The following is a 25,733-nucleotide window of genomic DNA, read 5'->3' on the forward strand; positions in this document are numbered from 1 at the left end:
CTTGGCACTACAGCCCCAGTGGGCCTAGGCCTACCTCCATGAACTCCGTTCACTTAGGTTTTTCTAGATCTTACACATTCGGTAGGACTCCTTGTGCGGGTGATCAGCTCGTCGCAAGGCCTCTACCCATACACAAACCCAGAAAAACGCACACACACAAACTAAACATCCATGCCCTGAGTGGGATTCGAACCCACGATTCCAGTTTCCAAACGAGCGAAGACAGTAAATGCCTTAGACCGCTCGGCAACCGTGACCGGCTGAATGGCGGCTTTAATGTTTGCAAAACGTGGTCCAATGCCATATTAATAAAGAAAAGTGTACGGCATCTTTATTTTTCCCATTATTTCGCACCTTTGTATCGATGGTCTAATATGCATTTTACGGATTTCCTAAAATTCCACCGTATGCCAATGATCCCGTTGCATTTGTGCCTTTACGTTAGCCCCATTAGACCACTCTGTATATCGTTCAAATATGATGTTTATAATAACTTCTCTCGGTCCCTCCACACAACTGCTGCCTCAAATTAGGCCTTGAGCAAATACTTCCCAATTCATTATTAATTAACGCCATTAAAATTAACACAAACAAACGAAGGTGCAGTACTTATGTAGTAAAAACAAGATAGGCCATTTAACTGAACTGAGTTCACAGCCAGTCAGAAGCAAATTTGGAGATTAATGTGGACGATGATTCCATGATTTAAACGTCCGAACTTTCATTGATGATTCTGTCTTGTTTGCAGTTATTTAACGACGCTCCCGGTGAATCAGAAGGTATAGCGTTGAATGACATTGAACAGTAGGCTTGCAGTTAACTGAGAAGGATGCAGGAGGAAGTGAACTAAGTGACCCAATACAAGGCACTGTCCCAGCCGACCATCCGATCTGTCAACCCAGTGTGGACATCTCTCCCATCTGTACCTACGTTCTCACAGCAGAAATCACGAAAGTACAAATCCATCAAGTGTAGTCTGAGTGGGAAAATTTATTTTCTTATGTTGGTATCATAAGAAGTATTCTTTTACTACTAGTATGGTGGGACTAAGTCCCTGGTACTGCAGCCACTTCTGGCCTATTGTAATGGCCCCAGATGAAAGGTGAGGGTGATTGTGGAGCAATTGGTGGAATGAAGATTGGCAAGAGAAACCGAAGTACTCGGAGAAAACCTGCCTCAGCGCCACTTTATCCACCATTAATCCCACTTGACCAGACCCGGGATCGAACCCGGGCCGCCGCGATGGAAAGCCAGCGACTAATCGCTTGAGCTATGGCGCGGCCCATAAGGAGTATTGCTTCTTGCTAATGATCACTTCAATCGAGATACTTCTCTGGTGCAAGGCCTCATACGTCTAGAGTTTTAATTATTTAATATTTTCTTAGCTCTCGCAGATGGTTTGTGCTGTGTTTGATTTATGTACCCCATTTTGGAACGGGCACAGTTGTCCGGAGATAGGGACTAGCTCTATCGATTGGGCCCAACTGAGTAGATTTTACCTGAAGACGGAGAAAGAATCCAGGCTCCGAAATGTTGAGTTCTGAAAATGAAACAGGGAGGTTTTTAGATTAAGACAAGACGATGAATAATGTCCAAAAACATAATATTTGAGGAAAATATAATTTGTAAAAATGTCTTTGTCGCTTTACATTCCTCCTCAGCTGATTCGCCCTTAAGATTATTTGAAGTCACAGGAACATGGTACTTGTTTGTAAGTGCTGCTGGCATATATTTGTATTTAACGCCGCGATGGCTCAAGTCAGTATAGCTAGGGGTTACGGGCTGGACGGCCGTGGTTCGATTCCCGGCAGGTGTAAGAAATACTTATCTCCTCCACTGCCTCCAGACCGGTTCTGATGCCTAACCAGCCTCATAATACAATGTGTATTAGGAGCTCCTTTCCCGGGGGTAAAACGCCCGGGACGTGAACCTGACCACTCACCTCCATCTAGTGTCTAGGTCAAGAATGCTGGAGCTATACCTCCACTCTCCCATACGTCTTTATGCCGTGATGCTTAATAATTGAGCTCAGGAACAAGTTTACCATACAATTATGCATTGCGTTATTGATAATTGGTCTGTCTGAATAACGCAACCTGGAATGCGGTAGCATTATATAAACTTGNGCGTAAATACGGTAATAGCCCTTTCCTCAATAGTTAAAATACTAAACAAATATTTATTGTCTATTTTGGAATGTGCTCATAAAAATGTTCTTCTTTGAAGGACTGAATAATTTCACTAGAAGATTTTGCGGGAAGTCTTCGGTACTGTGTTTGTTCAGCAATCACTGAAACATTCAAGGACATTATTTGAAATAAAACATATGCGGTTTTCTATGAGAAAAAGAAATAATTCCATGGAATTGAATTCCTTGAAAAGCCAACAGTTACTAAGTTACTAAAGCAATTCCCATTAATTTATGGAACCCAAATATTTATTGCTGTGTTTAAAAAAGACCGCCATTGGTCTTGACCCCGCTCAATACAGCCCACATTCCCATGTCCTTTGTCTCTAAGATATATTTTAATATTCTCCTTCTATATTTCCTTGTGGCCTGTATTCTTCCTGCTTTCCCACAGATCATGAATTCACTCCGCTTCTATCCCGTGGGCGGTACATGCCCGCCATCTCATCTTCCTTTTCTTGATCATTATTATACAATTTTACCAGAAGCACAAGTTACGTCGCTACTCATTATGCAGTTGTTCTTCAGCATCCTATTATTTTACCACTTTCAGGTCCAAATATTTTCCTCACCATCCTCTTTTCAAGCACCCTCATCCTATGTTCATGTCTTAATATGAGAGACGAAGATTAACTTCCATGAAAATCTGCTGACAAAATTACGGGTTTCATAGTAAGGGGGTCCCTTGTCACCACGGCATGGCAAGTCCTCAGGTTGCGGATGGAGGAAACGGCTTCCAGATATGGAGTGTAGCTGGGGATATACCGAAGAAGCTAATCGCGGATATGTGACTAGTGCTGATCCTCCATCTAGTGGCTTGGGAGTTAGGCTTAAACCCCAGGCACTGCTCTCAAATTCGATACTCGTTAATAGCAGCCTTTCGTTTACTTTTATGTCACGAAAATTATCGTGAAAAAATGTATGTTTATATATCTCTTACCATAAATCATTTGGGGATCGTGTATGAAATAACGCTTGCGTCGTTCCCACTTCACAAGTACGTGCTGTCGTGTAGACTGATATTTGTGTCTGCATGAAATTAAACAGTGCCAATTTGGGCAAGCCTGCAGTGCAGTACATTAGCACCAGAAAAGTCTTCAAAATCCGATCAGCGGTTCTGAAGTTGAAACATGCGTACAGACGAACACCTCGCTTCACACACACCGTGCATAGTTTATGAAGTTCTCAATCAACCGACCGGGATTCAAACAGAAGGCCTACAGAAGCCAGATATCTGCCCCTACGGCATTGTGTCCGGAGCACAAGTCGGTGGAAGTGTTTTGGCTTCAAACGGAGAGCGATTGACTGGAACTTGTGTTAGCCTACGTAAGCATGTCAGAATAAAAACGTCGCTTTATTGTGATGTGGGCGAAGTCCTGACGCCTTTCTAGTTTTAGTACAGGCGGTATGGAAAGTTCTAGAGATGCCCGCCACTGATCTCCGCTTGAAAGGGAAATCGTGGTTTCTGCTCCATATGGAACGAGAAGGGTTTGCAGAAGATTTTGTGGGGTGGTATGATCCACAGGGCTCGTTTCGGGCTTGCTGGCTTCACAGAGGGATGAACCAGAAGGGAGAATAAGAGACGAGATAAGAATAGGAAGTAAGGGGGAGGAGACAAGAGGAAATCACCCTCATCACAAGTACGTGGGGCTCTAAACGCGAATGACGTTGAGCACTTCATGAATTAACTGCAATTTCAAATTGTTGAACTGGTAGCATAGCGGTAACGTTCTGCATTCGTATCCGGGAGTTCTCAGTTCGAATATCGGCAGCCATACCTCCTATCCTGACTGAGGCTTTTTTGTCGTTTTTCTCAATTACTCGAAGCAAGTCCCGGGCAGTATCTTGACTAGGCCATGGCCAATTCCTTCGAAACCCTTATTAGTTCATCATTCATCAACTGTCCTACTACTCTATGGTATATAGTGAGAAAATATATTGTAGAGCTTCGTAATTTGTACTTGTCATCAGTTGTCATCAGCGTGATAAACCCAGCAATGATGAGACATGCGTGGGGAAGTAGGCACATGATGGGCAGAATAGCGTAGAAAATGTAAAAGGAGGAACTGCATTATTAGACATAACGAAAACATTAAATTAAACCATATAGTAATTGAATATGAGGATTTTGATTAGATTAATGTGGTTCAGGATATTCTGAAATGTGGGATGTATGTGAAAAACTTTTTTTATCAAACGCATGTAATTTCTTGACCAGCTGAGTAGCCGTTTGCTTCTTAATAACGACATTGTTCCATCGATTTAGTTCAAAGTATTGTTATCTCTCTTGACGTTAAATTATATCCAAATGTGACAAGGCGTTGTTATCCGACAATTCTTATTTGAAGTCAGTTAAGCTGTAAGGTGTTTACACTGTGTTAGTGTTGGCACCCTTGCCGACTTTTGTGAGGCAAACTGTGCATCCATCTTCAGGGTCGAAATGTATTTGGTGCGTCATCGTTGATCCTACAGACCAACACGGAAAGGTGAGCGTTAGTGGCATATCCGGCCCAGTGGGGAGGGGGAAGAGCGAAACGTAACCACTGCCCACTCTTACTATTGGCCAGAACTGACACCAGTCTTCAGCCTTACTCCCTGAGCCAGTGAGCCCGAAACTTACAGTGACATGTCCGCTAAAGGCCAAAATTGTGGAGCTNCTATTTGGTGCGTCGTCGTTGATCCTACAGACCAACGCGGAAAGGTGGGCGTTAGTGGCATATCCGGCCCAATGGGGAGGGGGAAGAGCGAAACGTAACCACTGCCCACTCTTACTATTGGCCAGAACTGACACCAGTCTTCAGCCTTACTCCCTGAGCCAGTGAGCCCGAAACTTACAGTGACATGTCCGCTAAAGGCCAAAATTGTGGAGCCAGAAGAGACTGCCGTTGCTAAGCAACGGCTATATAACCACTTTTCAACGGCGAAAAAAAAAAAGTAACCGCCGAAACAGATAAACATGCAATAATAAAGGAACTGTTGGAGGCGGTGCTCACCGTTGGGTCGGTTCTGATGTTATATAAAGGGGCCAATTGGTTCTGAGACGGAAGTTAAGTGCTATTCTGCAATAATGAGTTGTAGACACTGGTGGCCAGACCTGGCTAGGAGACAATGGTCAGGAGTTGCGGCCATGAGGATCTATGACTCAGTCGGCAGCCGATAAGGAAATGAACACGAAAGCTGATAAATCTATACGGTTTGGAGCCGTTGCAAAGCTTACTGCGTGCGATGGCGAATTTTAGAGCATGAAAATTAGCTATAACGTAATAATTAATTGTAGTTACGGTTCTCAAAGAGTCCAAAAAATTAAATTACCAATCCAAAAACCGAGCCTAGTCACTTAAATACAGGACATAATGTATATATATATATGTATATGAACACTGGCTCATCTTTCTCGCATCTTGAAAATGGATGCACCAATCCGTCCGTGGAGAACTTTCAAAAAGCGAAATTTCTAAATGTACATTTTTATTTCTCCTAGGCCATTGTTATCGCGGTAGCGTAGTTGATTGAGGCACTAGCTACAAGCCGGAAGGTCGCGGGATCCAATCCCGATAAGGTCATTGGATTTTTTCAACTGACCTAATTCTTCCAGCCGCACTGTGGCCCTGGAGTCGACTCACCCTCTAACAGAAATGAGTACCAGGAGTATTCTTGGAGCGTAAGGCTGACAACCTGGCCGCCATCTATGAGCCGATTATCTAGAAAATGTGGGAACCTCGACATCTAACAAACCTATGGTCCTCCACAGCCTGTTACAGGGATAGCTTTACTTTTTTTTTTCTTTTTTACTAGGCCACTGTTATAAGGTTCTTGAACTGCACAATAAATTACTAGAAAAAATCACAATTCCCGAAAGAGGAGGCAATAATTTCCTTTGAAAAGCTGATAACCTTCTAAGAACTACACGGGGTCATATTCCTGTCACTGCTATGAAACCCTCAAATCCAACATACTTGTCGTCAATGGAGCTGCTACTTTATATCCTGGAAATGGAGGAACGCGTTTCTTCTGATAATTCGGTGATATTCTATTGGACTACACGGCGTCACACAGCAGACGATTACGCACTTCATAGCCACCGACATGAGATTTACAAATCCTGCATAATTATGCTCTGTAGAGAGGCTACTTTCGCTCTGAAGTTGGATGTAATTTTCTTCCGAAACGTCGGTAAGCATCTACAGGACTACACGTATTACGTCCCATGTCATTGTCCCCTCAGATCTACAACAGGTGCTCCGTATGACGTGCCTACTCTACACTTTTAATATGGAGGCAACGTGTAGTTTCAAAACATCTCTGAACTTCTAACAGACTACACGGTTTGACATCTCGGAATACAGTGGTTCTATTCTTCACGGTCACTGCTGTGGAACATCAAATGCTGTTGCTGTTACAGGAGTTCTCCTGTAGGGGAGGCTACTCTGAAGTGCTTTCCATGGAAATGTCAGTGAAGTTCTACCGAATTTCATGGCGTCACAGCCCAGAAAATAGCACTCTTCAACATGCCCACTGAGAGAACCTTAGATCCAGCGAACGTTGCTGGCATGTTGCGAACATGGAATGAATCCCCAAACAGTCATGTCATATTATTACGCCAAGGCTCGTATGTCGCACATTTGTGCACAGTAAACACCAATTTCACGTCCACCTATTGTAACTAATCTGTACCATTCCGGTCCCTGTGTTTCTACTAGCTTCTAGTTGCCGTGTAAGTCTTGCATTCCGTTGCATATGGAGTGGAAATGCCAGCCGGTTGCTAGGACTGGAAAGCACATCAGAGACTTCAGTTCTAAAAGTTGTGTATTGCTATGCGAGGGTGGAAATTAGAAGTCACAGCGAAGTTTTGTCTTCACAGTCTGTTATAATTATAGTTTCATTATCCAGAAGGGACATTCTCATGGGGGGGGGATATGACTGAACAAGGATACGTCTTGCTTTCCCATATACGCAGTACGAGGAAGAGTCAGTAAATAGGGCACAAATGTATATAAAACGTAAAACATGTGACATTCCAACCTCCAAATTCCACCAACATTGATATTATAACGTGGATGGTCAGAGCGTTTCTAGGCAACGACCTGTAAACAACCTTAGGTTGAGCGCTTTACAACAATAAGACGAATGTTTATAGCTCGTTGCTAGGCCACAGTCAGCGCACCAATGGGCTGAGGAGATATCACGTTACTTGTTTTATTTCCGGTCTACCTTATCAACGATAGAATTGTTTCCTACGCTGTCCGTGCTGAGGCTATATAACAATTACTTTGAGCTGTAAGGTCAGAGCGAATTGTAACTAGGAGTGACAGAGATACGAGAAGAGTTATGACGAACGGTTAAGAGTTACGACAGAGATATGAGGGGCGGAAGCGCGCGAACAGGGTGGATTGGGTCTAGGAGTACGGAAGAATACAGGAGGTCGGCCTATGAGAATTTAAGAGTGTGATGAAGATCTTACTTATGTGTAATATTTGGAGTGATTTGAGCTCTACTTCCAATGCTTTAATTGTGTTACCAGGAGAGGGCCAATGTGTGTAAATCAGAGTTAGCGCTGTATTTAAATATAATTAAGCGAGATAGTAACCAAAGTACGTAATTAGCCGCGCCATAGCTCAAGCGGTTAGTCGCTGGCTTCCCATCTCGACGGCCCTGGTTCGATCCCGGTTCTGGCCAAGTGGGATTTGTGGCGGACAAAGTGGCGCTGGGGCAGGTTTTCTCCAAGTACTTCGGTTTTCCTTGCCTATCTTCATTCCACCAATTGCTCCACAATCACCCTCATCTATCATCTGGAGCTGGTACAATAGGCCAGAAGTGGCCGCACTACAAGGGACTTAGTCCCACCCCACTAGCAATGAAAAAAAAACAGTCCCACCACACTAGCAATGAAAAAAAAACAAAGTACTAATAAATCTAATAAATCTGAGCTAGAACCCCTAATTCTTGTCACGTGTAAGCGCCAATATAGTTGTCCCATCGCTTCACCAGCTCGTTTAAACCCTCAGAATGGAAGTTTTTGACTGTTATCTCAGCCACTTCCACTCCTGGTCGGGCATCATCTGCGACTTTCAAGCGTTCTTGAGAGGATTTTTTTTTGTCTACCCAGGTGTGAATAGTTTTCGGAGACAGACACTTCCACCGTAAACATGTAGTATTTCTTTATGGATATCTGCGACTTTCTCGAGAATTTATCTGAGAATTTCTCGACCCGTGTGTGAACAGTTTTAGGCGATAAACACTTTCTCCGAAAAGAGGTAATATTTCTTTATGCATATCCTTTGATTTGAACTTTTTACCCACAAGAAGCACAAAACAGAGGTTCGCTCTTTGGTAGTACACTCCTCAAGCACGGTCATCATTTTTACTACCAAACCCAGCCTCTGAACATGAGCATATGCGTCTGCTACCTAGACCGTCATGAAGCTGGTCTGTGCTGCTACCTAGTGATACACACAGAAAACCTATCGTAGACCGACACCCGGCGAATCAGGACATGTCCACTCGGAAAAGAGGAAACATTCATTTGGACCTCAAAAAGCAGAATGGCAGTTTCCTCGAAAACTGAATCCTCTCCATAATATTTACACTAACCTAGCCGAGGCCCGTTTATAATTTCATTAATTCACGGGGCATGAGGCAGCCTAGTTGCTTGAGACATTACCCTTCAAGCCGGAATGTCGCTGGTTTCAATTCACTTAACCCTTCCAGCCGCACAATGTCCCTGGGGTCGACTCAGCCTCTAACAGAAATGAGTACCAGGAATTTTCATGAAGGGGTAAAGGGCGGGCGGCACATAAGGCTGACAAATTTACCGACATCGGTGAGCCGATTTGTCTAGAAAATTTGGGAACCTCAACGTCGATCATATGTGCCTTCACGGTCTGTTACAGGGACAGTTTTTTTGTAATTAATTCTTATTTATTTACACTCATTAATTTGATTATTCAAAATTAAGTTAAAAATTCGTATTTATTTAAGATGGTGATGTGAGAATGAAATGCCGTGTCGCTTCATTTCGTAAGGGTGATACTTAGTCTTAATAGAAATTAACTTGAACGTTACTGATTTCTCGTTCAGACTTTTGGCTGTTTAAGCTGGAAGTGAATTTCGGCTTGGAGCAGAGAGGCAACTTTACGACCAGGGATAAACAAGAACTGTTAAGGCAAATAAATTAAAGGAGAATCTTGTCACGCTAATTCAATTGAAGTCACAAATTTGAAAACTTATAGAAATCCCTTGGAAACGTCTGATTAAAAAATCTTGGGCGAAACATTTCCATACCACTCGTCATAGTAAAGACTCCCGCTGAACGCTCATGATTTTAGAGTCCGTCACTGAACTGCACAAACAGTTAACAGGGTGTGTTGTGTTGTGTGTGTTGTTATTTAGTTTAAGTAAAGTCTAAATCGCCGATTACGGTAGCCGAGCGGTCTAAGGCATGCACTGTCTTCGCTCGCCTGGAAACCGGGATCGTAGGTTCGGATCTGTTTCCTGTGAGGTACGAACTGAATTCTTATATATTATTCTTATACACTGCCGGTCACGGTAGCCGAGCGGTCTAAGGCATGTACTGTCTTCGCTCGCTTGGAAACCGGGATCGTGGGTTCGAATGGATGTTAGTTTGAGTGTGTGCGTTTTGCTGTGTTTGTGTACAGGTAGAGGCCTTGCGACGAGCTGATCATCCGCCCAAGGAGTCCTACCGAATGTGTAAGATCTAGAAAAAACGAAGTGAACGGAGAAGTTCATAGAGGTAGGCCTAGGTCCACTGGAGCTGTAGTGCCAAGGGGGAAAAAAAAAAGTCTAAATCAATGACGCACTGATTAATGAATTGAAACAAGAACGACGTAACCACAAGGTGTTTGTTACTTTCCAGTGGTTGCGTATATTAAACTGGGTAATAAATCAGTCATTACAATGTTGTGAAAACAATGACAACTGACTGTCAGTCAGTGACAGTTGTGAACATGCAAAACTCCCGACATTCTCATGTAACCTACCCCTTCCTAATTAATCCAATCAACCCCATCCGTCTGAACCAGCAATCCCGTAATAAATAAATCAGGGACGGGGAACTATGTAAGTTCGGCGGTGGTAATTGGTGGTGTATTCAGGAAAATAACGGTGTTAGCACTAAGGGCTCAAAGCAGAGTATGTATTTTCTCGAATTCACCTTCAGCAGTCAGTGAATTTCACTGTTCTTCAGCATTCAGCAACCAAAAATGCCCTACTAAATAACAATCGCTTTCGTTTCCAAGGTAACATAATGAGAGTCAGTTGTTTACAGGAAATTTTGTGCAATGCCCATGAAGTGGATATTAAAAACATTTACATTTACATAATATATAATGGGGGCAGCCTACGCAACAATATTTCAGGAAAAGAAATAGTACTACTTTATCAACATTTCTTTATGCCCGGGTTCATTTCCCGGCGCTACCAGATTTCCTGATAAGTAGTATTATAACGAAATAGCGGCTCCGGTCTAGAAGATCGAGAATAACGGCCCCGGGGATCCGTTGCGCTGACCACGCGACCCCCTCTATCCGCTATAGTTGGAACTAACTTCGCCGACAAAAGGCGGTCGCTCGGTCGGTATAGTTCGCAGCCCAACTATAGCAGGGAGGGAAGGTAGACCAGACAAAACAAGTGATGGCTTATGGTCGCGCATGAAACGAGATTGCGAGGGGAAGTAGTAGTGTAGTGGGGGTATCTCACACTTCCCTCTCAAATACAGGCAGCAGAGTGACCTGATTTACCCCTCTGCATATGTTTCCTAGGCATGTTGGTGAATCCGCCTTCAAGAACACAGTATGATTTCCGAGTACATGATATTACTCGTTGCGCATGCTCGTAAAACTAGAGCCATGATACAATCCAGTCACATCCTACAACCCTTTTTCACTTAGTGGACTCGACCAAATCAATGCCCATATTACAGAGAGAAGTCACGTTTTAAAATGCGGTCAGTACTGGGAGGGTTCCCTTATATGCAGGATGGTAAGGTGGAGACGCGCTCCCACACACCGATAATCACTATGTTTACGCGTTACCCCTTCTTTACGGATCAGGCTTAATGGACAATGAGCCGCTATAACTTCCCATAAAAACTGTCGGAATTTGCAGTTATGTTCCCTGTACCTTCAGAATAACACCGGGACGGTGCCTCAAATTAGGCAGAAACCACTTCCATCCTGTCTCTTTTCAATTATTTACTAATCACACAATAATTCGGCGTTATATAACGAGGTTGCTATTGCGATAACATTTCTCTCTTGTATTCGAGTATTGACCGAAACACAGATTATCCTGACGGAGGTTTTCCTTTGTTTCCAAGGCTCTCCAGACAAATCTTGATTTGGCAGCCTCTACTGCCTTCCAAATCCTTTCCAATTCATCAACCATCTTACCATTCGACCCTTAAATAATCCACCGATAGGCACGTATTTCTATTATTTAAAAGATGTGTGCCCTAAATTCTTGACTATATCGTTAACTGAACTACAAATAAATACAGTTAAAGTTGTGAGTTGTCGGTTTTCTTCTGTTTTCAGTACGAGCCCTGCCTGTAGCTTCGTCTCTATGCAACTTGCAATGCTGCTGTTTCCCCGCGCACTGTAACGGCTCTTGGCTAAGCTTTCAGTATTCTGCCTTTAAAATGTGTTAGCAATATTTATTTTAAGGAGCGCACATTGTCCTTTAGATTTCAGGGCAACGAATTGAAAAGAATAGATGAATGACCGAGGGAACTGGTTGATGGAGAAGTTTGCTCTCATATTCCCGTCGACTTACTCGGAAATTGATCCCTCAGTAACGGTCGCAAGCGACAGAAAAGTGAAGGCGCAAATCTTTCTAGAGACTGTCAACATGTGTCTCACGTTGTAAGGACATCAAAGTAGACATTACTGCTTTACGCTAACTTCCGCCCCTAATGCAATAATAATAATAAAGTGACATACACTCGACCAAAGTAACCGCATCGGAACATACATACTAATGGAGCACATAGAAGTAACAGCGGTAGGTAGCAGCACAGTGATGCACATAGGGCTGCACAATATGACGCAAAAACATTGACGCTGCAAGACGAAGCTAGCACATGAAAAGATGTTATCAAGAAAATGTAATTTAACGATAGTACGACCAATATGGAATAATAATGGAAAATTTTAACGTAAGAACAATAGAGCGTAGCGATTTCAACAAGTGAACTGTTGCCTGAGGAAGGCAAAATATGGCTGAAACATGTAGCAGTTTAATTTTAATATTATTTTAAGTTAAGGAGTAATTATATTTGAATTAAATAAGGAAGTGTGTGAAGTGATACATTAATGCAACGGTATGCTGAAATACAATAATGTAAACAATAGTTTACTGTTTTTTTTTCTGGTGGACGAGGGACAGTTGGACCGATTATGTGAGAAATGAAGAAGTGTTAATTAGAGTCAGTGAGCAGAGGAATATCCTACATGAAATAAGAAAACGGAAGGCTAATTGGATTGGTCATGTTTTACGCAGAAACTGCCTTCTAAAAGAAGCTATCGAAGGAAAGATAGAGGGGCGGATAGAAGTGACAAGAAGACGAGGAAGAAGACGTAAGAAGATGCTGGATGACCTTGGGGACAGAAGAGGATACTGTCATTTGAAGGAGAAAGCTCTAGATCGCATTAAGTGGAGGAATTGTTTTGGAAGAGACTGTGGACCTGTCGTCTGAGAGATTACTGATGATGATGAGGGAGCCCTTCTTGCGGGTGGAGTAATGCCTTCTGATCAGAGAACATCGCTACATAATGCTGTATAATGAAAACATAAATGAACTCACCCAGAAATGTCCAGGTCATCTTCAAGGAAGTCCACCCAAACCTGAAAAAGGAAATAAAATAAGTTTACAATCATTTCAACAACCGTCTATAGCAATACTACGTACCAACAGCATAGTATGTCACTCCGCGCAGGCGACTTCCAGCTGCTGGTAGGCCGACCCGCCACGATGAACAACCCGTACAAGTTTCTAACCGGCAATAATCGCACATTGGACTGACTTCATTGGTTACGAGGCTGTCGCTGAAGGGTCAAGAAGTTGACGTGCTATTCCCGGTTGGAGGAAGGGCTCCTTCTCTTCTCTTTAGCTTCCATACCGGCTCTGGAATCCACCCAGCCTCTTACCCTACTAACCTGGGAACATATCGCCCGAGGCGTGAAGCTTTTCACTCACCTTTGTCTAGTTGCGAGGTTTAGAGGGGTGGAACTATAATTCCACTTCCCCATACGTTTACATGAAGTAGTGCTTAATCAATCGAGCACAGGGAGAGATGTTCCTGTTGAAATACGCCCGTCCTCACTCTCCGCTGCAGGAGGTCTGTATCGCTACTCTGCAACATCTTCTTCATAAGGCTCGACAGCTTCATCTCTGGAACGTTTTGGCCTGCTGCTACTCTGTAACTACGCTCACTCAATGCTCTTATCCTTCAGGTGTGAAAGCTAAAGGTGAAGTTGTTCCTGTGCTTAACTAATTAAGCACTACGCCATGAAGCCACATTTCCTTCACCTCGACACTACTTGGAGTTGAGTGGTCAGTTTCAGTCACCGCCCGCCTTACCTACGGGGAAAGAACCCGCGGCACACACTGGATAGGAGGCTGAATGGACCCCAGAGCCGGTTTGGACGACGTGGAGAACAGAAAATTCTTGACGCTACCGGGACTCGAAATCCGACATCTTGGTCGTCCAGCCCGAAGCTAGTCGCTACACTTACTACGTTATCCCGGCCCCTTCATGTGTATCGTGTGTAACCACGAGGGGATTTCTTACGCATGCGTAACTGAGGCGTATAGTGCTACATCAGGAAATATGTCTCGGTCCTCGAATTTTTGTTCAAGTGTTAATTGGATTAGTTTCTGTTTCATTTGTAGCTGTAGAAAATTTCCTTTATACTCGTGATTCCGCCTTCTTCTTTGCAAAATCTACGGTCCACATGGTCTGTTCTCTTTCTCAGTATGGGCATTTATTATTAAGTATGTGGGTTGCGTAATCTCAGACCTCCCGGTGACCTGTAACATTACGTATGTGCTCTCTACATACCCGGCACTTAAATAAAGGCATCAGTCGCTCCAGTAACACTTACTGTTACGCTGTGAGAGAAGGCATATTTCGATAGGTGCCATGAACAGGAACCCTACAAATTAATGGCAGAATACATTAATAAATAATCAGATATAAAGGAAACTGATCTATTCGAAAATTTATAGTACTATATCAGGTTTACAGATGGACCACTATGCCCATAACTTGATGATACAATCCGCGCAAATTGACTGCTATGTTGTTAATTTTGCATGTATAATTTGTGGCGCTACATTTGTCTATACTTCATATATGGACATATAACTCTACCTTAAAATTATTTTAAGATTGAAAAAGTAATTGTAAACGACTCCATTATTTCTATTAATTTGGTAGGACATGCTGAAGTTGACTCGAAGGACGAAAGTGGTTAGTTGTATCAATTTGGTACCAATTATTTTTATTGTTTGAATCCTGTTGCGTGAATTACAGCTAAGAAGATATTGAAACCTTTCACATGTCCAGCCGCGAACGCAACAGATGTTTTTATTTATAGATTTAAAATGAACACTACATGTTTCGACCGTTAAAGGGTCATTTTCAGGTGTTCTCCTGATACACAATTTATTTCCGCCGACTTGTAGCTCATGGTCTTATATCAGCATTTACTAACATTACAGTTGTGCATACAAGTAAGTTATAAGTCTCAGATTAATTGTGTATCTGAAGAACACCTGAAGATGATCCTTTAAGAGTCGAAACATGTAGTGTTGATTTGCAATTAATCAATAGAAACATTTGTTGCTTTGACTGCTGAAAATGTTAAAGGTTTTAATATTCTGTTACCTGTACTGATTACATATATGTTGCTGTCTGGTCACCGAAATGTAGGACAAAATCATGACGTAAAGGTAGGAAACAGATGTTTTGAAAATGTGGCACAATTTATATTTGGGAAAAACGATAACAAATCAAAACCTGATTCAGGAGGAAATTAAGAGGAGATTGAACTCGGGTAATGCTTGATACCTTTCAGCCCAAGACCTTTTGTCTTTTCGTCTGCTGTCCAAAAACATAAAAATTAGAATATACAAAACTATAATTTTGCCTGTGGTTTTGTATGGGTGTGAAACTTTGTCTCTGACATTAAGGGAGAAATATAGACTGAGGTGTTTGAGAACAGGGTGTTGAGGAGAATATTTGGATTGAAGAGAGATGAAGTGACAGGTGGTTGGAGAAAACTGCATTATGAGGAGCTTCATAACTTGTGCTCTTTTCCAAGTACGAGTATAATTAGAATGATCAACTCAGGGAGGATGAGGTGGGCAGGGCATGTAGCAAGAATGGAGGATAAGATGAATGCATATAGGATATTGGTGGGAAAGACAGAAGGAAAGAGACCACTTGGAAGACCAAGGCGTAAATGGGTGGAAAATATTAAGATGTATCTTAGGGAATAGGATGGATAGGTATGGGTTGGATTGATCTGGCTCAGGATATTGACCAGTGGAGGGCTCTTGTGAACACGGCAATGAACCTTCGGGTTCCATAAAATGCTGGGAAATTCTTGAGTAGCTGCAAAATTGGCGGCTCCTCCAGAAGGGCTCAGCTCCATGGGTAAGTAAGTAAGTAAGTACTAATTACATCATGCATTGCTTCAAGTGGTGCCCTCTGAAGTGAAGCGCGAACAGCACAACGCAGCAAGAGATTTTGCAGCTGTCTCTCTCTGTGAACTCCGTCGTGCTCTGGGTACTCGGAGGCTGGACTGGAAATCCAGATTTGACAGTTACGCCTATTTGATATTGAGCAACGAGAGAGGTTCCTTCTTCAGAACATTCTAGAAGTTACAGCTGCATAAAACGAGCCACAACGGGAGAGAGAATCCAACAGCTGATTTGCAGTTCGGATATGTGCCAAGTCTATGCCCAATACACAACAAATAACGCTATTTCTCTCTCCATTTTCAGCACAGTCTGCACTGTTCTTCTGTGCCTCTTCTTCATGGTTTATTTAAACACAAACTCGCTGAGACCGTATCATTTCGAAAGTTAGGGCAGTCAGTCTATACGTGGTAGTGTCAATAAGGTCTAAGAGTACGAGTATTGTGATGACTGGTACATTAGTACATTCTGTCTCCGCCTTCAGGTAAAACCTACTCTGTTGGGCCCAATCGATAGTGCTAAACCCCATCTCTGGAGACCTGTACCAACACCCGATAGTGTATACAAGCCAAGCACAGCACATCATCTGTGAGAGTTAAGTCAAAACATTAAAGTATTATAAACTCTACTCGTTATGAAGCCTTGCACCAGAGAATTTTCATGATAGGAATCATCACTAGAGAGATAAAATTCTCCGTATAGCACCAACACAAGAGAACCCAAATTTTCCACTCACTCTACATTGAAAGGGGTTGTAGTTTTTTACTTATGCGGTGATAACGGGGATCCAGATTGGAGATCGCTGGCTTCCCTGATCGGATGGTTTATCAGAGATATGTGGGCGTATTCCTTGATGGAGATTTGAACAGAGTACCTCCCGAATATGGGGTACGTGGTAGCGTAGTTGGTTGAGGCACTATGCTATAAGGCGGAAGGTCGCAGGTTCGAGGTGGAGATGGAGTTTTTCAATTTACCTAATCCTTCCAGCCACATTATGGCCCTTGGGCCGATTCAGCCTCTAACAGAAATGAGTGCCAGGAATCTTCCTGGAAGTAAAGGGCGGCCGGCGAGTAAGACTGACAACTTTACCGTCATCTGTGAGTCGATTGTCTAGAAAATGTGTCAGCCTCAACATCTCACAAACTTATGGGCCTCCAGTGATTGTAATAATTAAAGCTCTACCTTTACCTTACCTCCCGAAAATAAATCTGAAGCGTTGCCGCTTTTCCAGTGCTGGGCTCCATATGCCCGCGTTCAACAAACACATAAATATGAAATATCGACTTCTGTACATTTGCGGGAACTGCGTAACACGTTTTGCTTCTAGCTAAACTGTCGTTTATTTTTTTATTATATTTCCCTTATCGGCGAGTTTCACAATACTCACTGTGTGTTTACAATCTGCAGGGACAAGATTTCCAGTGTCTGTTTTGATCTAGGCAAGTTGTTTTCGTTTCGTTCAGAGAGAAATTTTAGACGTAGGTTGGGCTTAAACTGGCAGCCTTCAGCTGAATGTAGGCTGTCGATGGCCGGAAATGTTGAACTGATGAAAGAGTGCAAATTCAGAGGAAAGCGCGATGTCAGCCGATTATGCATACAATTCCGTTGATGCCTGCATACGACTATAGTTGTTAATTTGTAATTCCTCTTGGTATGTCCATGCATTATGAAGCATTCACAATATTGTTTGAATCGCAGAAGCATTTCGTAAGTAGGAGAGGTTTTGTTACTTTAAATCGTTTTGAAGTATTCTTTTTCTAAACAAAATTAAAGAATACACGTTGTCGGGAAAGTCACTCAAAAGGATTAAGGAGGCTACATTTACTTAACAAACATATTACACCAAAAACTCCACGGAAATTAAGTTTCCATCTCTTAACTTCCTTGTGTGTTTCTTCACGGCACACCAGACGTGTAGCCGATAGCTGACTTCAGACCATCTATGTAGTTGTCTTCACAGCTGCATTGAACGGCACGGCACGGCACCCATACACGGGGTGCAGAAGTCGTGCGACTCGGGACCCATTGACTGGCCCGGACACCAAACTGGGAGATGAAGACCCATCACTTGGCATTCATAATCATCATATTTTATGAAGATTTTTCAACATGATTTATTGTGTATTGTAAAGCTGAGTGAAGGAAAAGTTCCTAGCCCGCAAGAGTCCCCAGTATTACACTGGAGCAGCCTCGTGTAATTTGACACAAAACAAAAAGACAAACTCCGTGACGTGTAGTCCGCAAGCGACCTATACTGACCGTGCGACCGCCGCTTGTCGGCGAAGTTCCTGCCAATTTTGCGGGTAGTGTGTGTCGCGTGGTCAGCGCAACGGATCCCAACGGTCGTTAATCTCGGTTTTCTAGACCGGAGCAGCTATTTCCTTGAAATACCTCCTCAATTATCCTCACGAAGTTGAGTGGACAAAATCTGGTAGAGCCTGGAATCGAACCCGGGACCTTTGGATCTGTAACCAGTCACTCTGGCCATTAGACCACAAATAAAATTTAAGATTCGGAGTCATAAGTTATTCCTAATCTTTTCTAACATTCTTTAATTCATTCATTCATTCATTCATTCATCAGTAATCTGTCAGATGACAGGTCCACAGCCTCTTCCAAAACAGTTTCTCCACTTAATGCGATCTTCTGTTTTTGGAAAGAGACTATCCAGGAATAGTGATAATGTGGTAGTTTTTCCATTTGCTTTCCACATCGCAGTACAACAGCCGTTCAAACCACTCTGGTCACGCCTGTTGCTATACGAACTTGAACCATCTCGAGCATCATTTTCTCTGTGCTTCAAGTCGCCGCTGATGACGCTGCTTCCGGCATCAGTTTTCGGTGTCTCTCTTCGTCTGATGCCTACCCTTTGACCTGTCCAGCAAGGGAGGCCCTGCCAGTAGCTACGCTACCGCTGGTATAGCTCTCAGGGTCCTTGGCATACTCAAACACCCTCACCACGATAAGGTGGAGACACCAACGAGGGGCTTTAATTCATAAGAGATAAATAAATTGTGCTAATTTTTATACATGAACATCAGTCACGAAATATGGTGTTTCTTAATTGATTTTTCATAACCAACTCCCGCCACCCCTGCAAAAAGAATTTGACTACGTGTTGAGCCTTGGAGCATACCACATCCATTTGGAATTATATTATTGGCATAATGCATTCTGAGTATCTGATTTCGTGACACGTGTGCGCATGCTCATGAAGGTACACACGGGGATAGGCATCCTCCATCTTCCTCTCGCAAAGACACCTGTTGTGAAGAGAGCAGACATCATGGCGTGTGTAGGCAAGGTTTGAAATGTCACGGACTCACGAGTGTATTATGTGAGCAAACGTAATTGATGTAACACAAACTTTCCATTATCAATGATCAATCTGATTAAAGCTGCAAGCAATATGACGATACAAAAACATCCTATACATGCTCGATAAACCTTTACATGCCAAACGTGAATTCCTTCGAACCTTATCCAGTTGAAGTTTGTGCGTATACGTATTTCAACCCAATTTATCTAGTCCGAAAAATATTGTTCTCCTTCAACACGTGATGTACGTAAAATCCATATGAAGTTTACATCTCGGCAAATGTGGATTATTTTTCAGTTCCAGAATTTCTTATGCTTTGCTCTACTTGCCCGTGACGTAACAAGCCGCAGTGTGGGTGTAAGAGAGTAGCAATTCTGTCATATCTTCATTTGCTATTTTCATGGCCGAAGCCCACTTAGCAGAAATATGAACCGCAAATAAAGCACACAACAACGAGACTATCGGCCACTGTTCCCTGTCAAATTTCGGTTCGGGGGTATTTCGACCGGTATCCATTTCTGTTTAGCTTCTAAGCGTAGTTAGGTTGATCGGAAACAATACTTCAATTTACTTGTTGATTTTAATGTTTGAACCAGTTAAAGGATGTTCATGAGGACTGATGGTGACATCACGTCTCCTCATTATGCCTCACACTTGCAACGTTTAATATTCTACCATCTGTGGCACCAAAATTGTGACCATGCAAACCTCTGAGGTGGAAGAGATAGCAGAACCGCATGATACAGATCATGAAGTGCTCTTGATACCTTATATCTCAGAATGATATGCACCTTCCTTATTGAAAAGTGAAGAACCCATCTACATACAGGAACTTATTATTATTATTATTATGTCATAATACTGGTGCAGGTAGAACCAGGTCAGTTTATTCGGTCCATTTATTTAGGATCTGTACAAATACGTTACAAATTCTCGTAAAAATATAAGATTTAATTTTGATTTGCTATTACTTAAACTCAAAATTATAAAAATTTTACATGCGATAGAAATATGAGACATAAAACAAACCCTTATCATACTTAATATCTCAAAAGCAATGTTTATTGTTTCGATTTAGTTAGGAAAAGGTGTGAAGCGCCTTGAATCACGTCATGAAATTTTAGCTTTGCTAGTCCTTTGTCGGGGCACGCGGTAGCGTAGTTGGTTGAGGCACTATGCTACAAGCCAGAGCGGGTTCAAATCCCGATGAGGTCATTGGATTTTTTTCAATTGACCTAATCCTTCCAGCCACACTATGGCCCTGGGGTCGACTCAGCCTCTAACAGAAATGAGTACCANAAGCGGAAACAGAAGTAATTAGCCGAAACATGTTTTCGGGACAAAAACGTCGTCCTTTATATTTGACTGATACAAAAGTTTAAGAAAATTTTCATTAAAATTTTGTTTCAGAAAATAATAATCCTTGGAAAGGCATTCGAATGTTGTGGCTGTCTCAACGAATTTCGTCCACAGAGCAGTTTGAGCGGTTTTAATGAAGCTGTTCCAGTTACGTCTACTGTTTAGAGTCAACTTACGTGGCAAGTGAATCATTCGGTATGATTATTTAAAGATATAAAATTAGGCCGCGAACCATTTCAGACTTCTGTTCTGGCATTCGGGTGGCGATTATGAGGAGGGGCACATGTCCTCAGTCAGGGTGACCGTTAGTGTGGCCAAAATTCGAAAGGGGTAGCGCTCCAACTGAGGCCCAGGTCCTTACGGCCATAGTAAGTACCTGACACAAAAGTATTAATATTTAACGTGATTTTAACTTTCATATTATTTGCTATTTAATTCACTTCACACGAATTCGCATATCATAAATAATATGGAATTATATGCGGCTGCATCCGTTCATCTCTGTGGTTGTGACTCCTGTCACTGAGTCTGTTAACCCAGTCCTCTAACTGAATGTTAGGATACACTCATCTGTGTCTGATATTGTTCAGCTCTTGAAGAACTGAAATATCAAACATATACAAAAATAATTGTAACTAATTTCTTACAGATACGCAGCGATCTATGTACATAAAAACACATCTGAACCTATGAACTAATTACGTCATTCTGTATTTCAGCATCCTGTTGCACATATTTAATTAAACGTCTATGTATTTAGCCGTCAATAATGCAACAATTGTTGCGATATTGACGGACTTAATAAATAGATGTTTAATTCCGCCACATGTTCTGCGAAATGAAAGTACATAAATAAAAATGGCACTTTATGCATAATAAACGTTTTGTCTTTCCACGATTTCTTAAAAGTGTAAAAATTAGAATTTCTAATTTTTATGTACTGTTTCATACGGTTGTGAAACCTGGTGCCTCACCCTAGGGGCGTCTGAGAAAGAACTGTTCACAATATTTGGACCAGTGTGAGAAGAAATAGAACACCGGAGAAAATATGGATGAAAAGCTTCATAATTTATACCCTTCAGCAAACTCTCAGGCTTATTAGGGGCATCACATGAAGGGAAATTAAATGGGGGTGCCGCGTACCACGCGCTTGAAATGGGGGAAAACACTTGAAAAAATTAAACGAGAAAACCTCTTGTGAATATGGGATTAGCCGGGATAATATGGTTAATTAGATTTTAAGGAGATGGAATATGAATTTATCAGCTTCGAGACCTCAATTATTGAAATGTTATTTTGAATACTGTAATAAATTCACGGACAGCCGGGGTAGCGACTGGCTACGGGCTGGACGACCGAGGGGTCGGAGTTCGAGTCCCAGTGGGGTCAAGAGTTTTATTTCTCCATGTCGTCCAGACCGGATCTGGGGTCCACCTAACCTCCTATCCAATGAGAACCGGTGGCTTTATCCCCTAGGGGTTAAGCGGCCGGAGCGTGAAGTTAACCACTCACCTCCAACTAGTACCGAGGTCAATAAGACGCGAGTCTATACATCCATTCCCCCAAACGTGTTCATGGCGTGTTGCCTAATTAATTAAGTACAGGGACACCTTTATCTTTAATAAATTCAAGGCGCCATGAAGAGCTGAGGATTTGTTCTCCAAATGTGCGACATAAATGCCTGTGCTTCATGAAGATGGTAAGAGGCAGAACTGAGAAACTTGAAAAGTAAAAGCTTGCTTGATAAAGCAGCTGTGAATGACTGCAGTGGGCTCAGAAGTGGAATATTCCATTCTGATTGTCACACGCGAACTCCGGCACTCTCTGCCAGGACATGTACATTTCGGCTGGGCTTGGCGTGTACAAATACGACAGTTTACACGGAATTCGTGTCGAATTTAGAGGCGAAGATTATCTCAATGTACGAGTCTCAGCCTTCACACATGCTTGTTCTCTATCAAATCTCGCTGCGTGCGGTTCATTTCGTCATTGGCTCTTCATTCTATTCATTACAATTTACCCTAATGGTGAAAATATGTTTGTGACGTCACTATAGTGACTGACAAAACGGGATTTGATTCGCGGCAAAGGCAGTAAATTTTTCTTTCCGCTACTACTCAGAGACAAGTACTGACGCTCACCTGTCCTCCTGTCTGCTAGGTTGGCTATTTCACCTGCGTGAAGCAGCAGGGAGTGAGGTTCTCTGATAATATTCACCTGGCGCCCAAATGAAGAATGTTTGGAGCTATACCACCATGCGCATGTATAATGCTGTTCTTAATTAAACAACTGAGAGATTGTCTTTTTAATCAGATAATGTTAAAAAAAATTGTGTGTAAACGCAGTTTCCGCCGAACTTTTAAAACAGCTGTGATTCATAACAACCCAAATTCATGCGATTAATTATAATTCTTTTCCAACCGTCTCCAACCAGTTGTCACACTGTTGTAAGGATCTTCCATTTTACTTTCGGGATCTGAACCTCTACAGAAACACAAATGTTCCCAAGCCAGTATTTTTTATTGCTAGTGGGGTGGGACTAAGTCCCTTGTACTGTGGCCACTTCTGGCCTATTGTACCAGCCCCAGATGATAGGTGAGGGTGATTGTGGAGCAATTGGTGGAATGAAGATTGGCAGGGGAAACCGAAGTACTCGGAGAAAGCCTGCCTCTTCGCCACTTTGTCCACGACAAATCCCACTTGACCAGACCCGGGAACGAAACCGGGCCGCCGCGATAGGAATCCAGCGACTAACCGCTTGAGCTAGGGTGCGGCCATTCCAAAGACAGTAACAGTAATACAAAGATTGGGCCCATCTCCAAAATTGCCGCGAGTTAAAATCCGGAAGCAAGTGTTTGAATAGAAACATCATTCGGAACTTTAGAACGACAAGTACAAGCAAGATGTAAGGAGAGGTGAAACATGCATGACACAATTTTACTCTCTAAACACTAAATCGAAGCAAAAACTTTCATCTACTAAATGTTTAATGAGCAGTCTGTGTAAACATCAGAGTACAACGGTTAAAGTGTGAAGTTGAAACTGGCTGTCTGTAATGTTGAAATGTTCAGTCGAGCTGATCTTGATCACATAGCACAACACAGACTGTGTTGAAATGCACTCAGATTGCAGCAGAATCGATGAAGAACGAAATATATTATCTCCTGCCATTGTGGGTCAGTCAGTAGCTGTTGCTTTACCTCGGACGTGGACGAGAGCCGGGATAAAGATGTGCATATATACGTACACTCCAGTGGCAATACTAGCTTGCATCACCCTTACGTAAGATGAATTTACTTTTCTCCAGAATTGTCACACACAAATGTGCTTGTTTAAGCGGCTACAAATGCTTTCATTTAATTCATTCTTGCAATAATTGCCCCAGTTTCGTGTGTTACTAAGATCATCCTTGTGGTGAAAACGTGGCTCACACTTATACCTCTACTGTGTAGGTAAGCCACAAAACGCAGCAGTCCTGTCACTTTGTATTCAGGCTTCAAGTGAATGTGTTTATGTTGTTTAGTGACCAGGAGAAGGTGAAAATCTCTGCGTGTGTGAAGTTCTCCGCTGCGGAATAGGGGCGACATTTAGGTACTCGCTTCACTTGGCCTAAGTTGGCAATACTGTTGCAAGACGACGACGTGTAGTTTATCTCGACTGCATCGTCCCGAAATCCAACGTTAAAAAGTTGCAGAATGGGGTACAGTCTGATATAGAGCTGTTGCAGTTCCTCCTGAAATAAATAACGTCATGTTTTCCTACATTCAAATGCCCTAGAACGAGGATGGCCTTCAGATAGAAGTTGTTACATGAACCTTAGTAGTTCACATCTATTTAGTGCCGACGTTGAAACTGCTATACCTCCAATTCGCCTTACGTCTTTGTGATGTGCCACATAACTGGTTAAACACAGGACAGTTTCGCCTTACCTCACCGCACGTCTGATGTGTGCTCAAGGCACTGCGCTATATGTAAGCTGAACTAGTTTTCGGATTGCTCAAAGTTAAGGATATCGCATCTTCCGACCAAGTTTCGAACTGCTAATCTCTAAAATATCATGACATGACGCCTGAAAGCTGGAAGAATTTTTTGCTAGGCAACAGCTCGGTAAACACATTCCCGCGGAAGCAGACGCGCACAACAGTAGAAGAGTGCTGTTTTCTGTGGCAAGCGTCGGGCTCGTTGCTAAGAAACCGTGCGGTAAACACATCACTGCAGCAAAGAGTCAAAACGCAAAAATAAAGGAAGCGGTGTTTTCTGTTGGGTCCGCCCCGAGGCTATGTAGCGAGGATATCGGGCAGCAATAATTAGAATTGAGGGAGTCTCCGAGAGTTGGCAGTTGGTAGAATAGTGGCAATAAAGGAATTACGATGTACAAAGAAAACCTCATAGTGTGCTGCGGTTACAGTGAGACTGTTAAGAATCCGTTGCCAGGACACGGATAGTGGAGAGAATGATATACTGAGGACATTAGTGTGTGTAATAGTGAATGTGGAAATAACAATAGCGCTATAGTTAAATGTAGTTACGGGTTGAGTGTGTAAGGTGTCAATAAATCCACTCGTCCAATCCAACAGCCCTTCTCTAGTCAGCCCTACACGTGACAATATGAACGAGAGTTCTGTCCACTATACAGCATTTGCCAGCGAATTCGATGTAGCCGTAAAGCCCTATGTCTGCGTGCGGTCGCCCACTATTCTGACTGATATTCTTGCAGAGTACTTTCTCACGGGCAGATATGAATTCGGACTCGTGTCTTCCAAAAGATTGTGACCGTTATTTTCCTATTCCTTCTGTTCTCGCCACTGGTGATTATCTTCCTTACAAAGTCAGTGCTGCATTTCTACTCAAAGAGCCCGTCACTATACTAGAGCGATTCTAACTGCCTTCATGGAAGAGAAAAAATGGAGGCGGGTAGTAAAATGACAGAATATTTCAAGTTCCCCTTAAGCATGGAAGTAAATATAGAATACCGAAAAAGAGGACTTGACCATGGCGACAAAATAGGACGGTAAGTTTGGTGCGATAACTGCCTGCTAAATATTTCACGGTGCAAATTTGAATGGAGCTTCCTGTTGCAGCAAGCGGGCGCGGTTACATGACAGTGGTGGAGGGGGAAGCCAAGCCGGCGTTATGCTCCCTCATGT

At 42.6% G+C, this 25,733-nt stretch overlaps 1 long non-coding RNA gene across 2 annotated transcripts in view; it reads right to left on the reverse strand.

Moving 5' to 3' along the window:
• LOC111869809 overlaps nt 1-25,733 on the reverse strand; it is an 87,871-nt gene that overhangs the window by 53,381 nt on the left and 8,757 nt on the right. For both annotated transcript variants that reach the window (XR_002843737.2, XR_004513593.1), the window contains exon 2: nt 13,008-13,048. This is a non-coding gene — a long non-coding RNA (uncharacterized LOC111869809). The remainder of the gene's footprint in view (nt 1-13,007; nt 13,049-25,733) is intronic.

Source organism: Cryptotermes secundus, unplaced genomic scaffold, assembly GCF_002891405.2.
Source record: "Cryptotermes secundus unplaced genomic scaffold, Csec_1.0 scaffold173, whole genome shotgun sequence".
In the NCBI taxonomy this organism is placed as follows: domain Eukaryota; kingdom Metazoa; phylum Arthropoda; class Insecta; order Blattodea; family Kalotermitidae; genus Cryptotermes; species Cryptotermes secundus.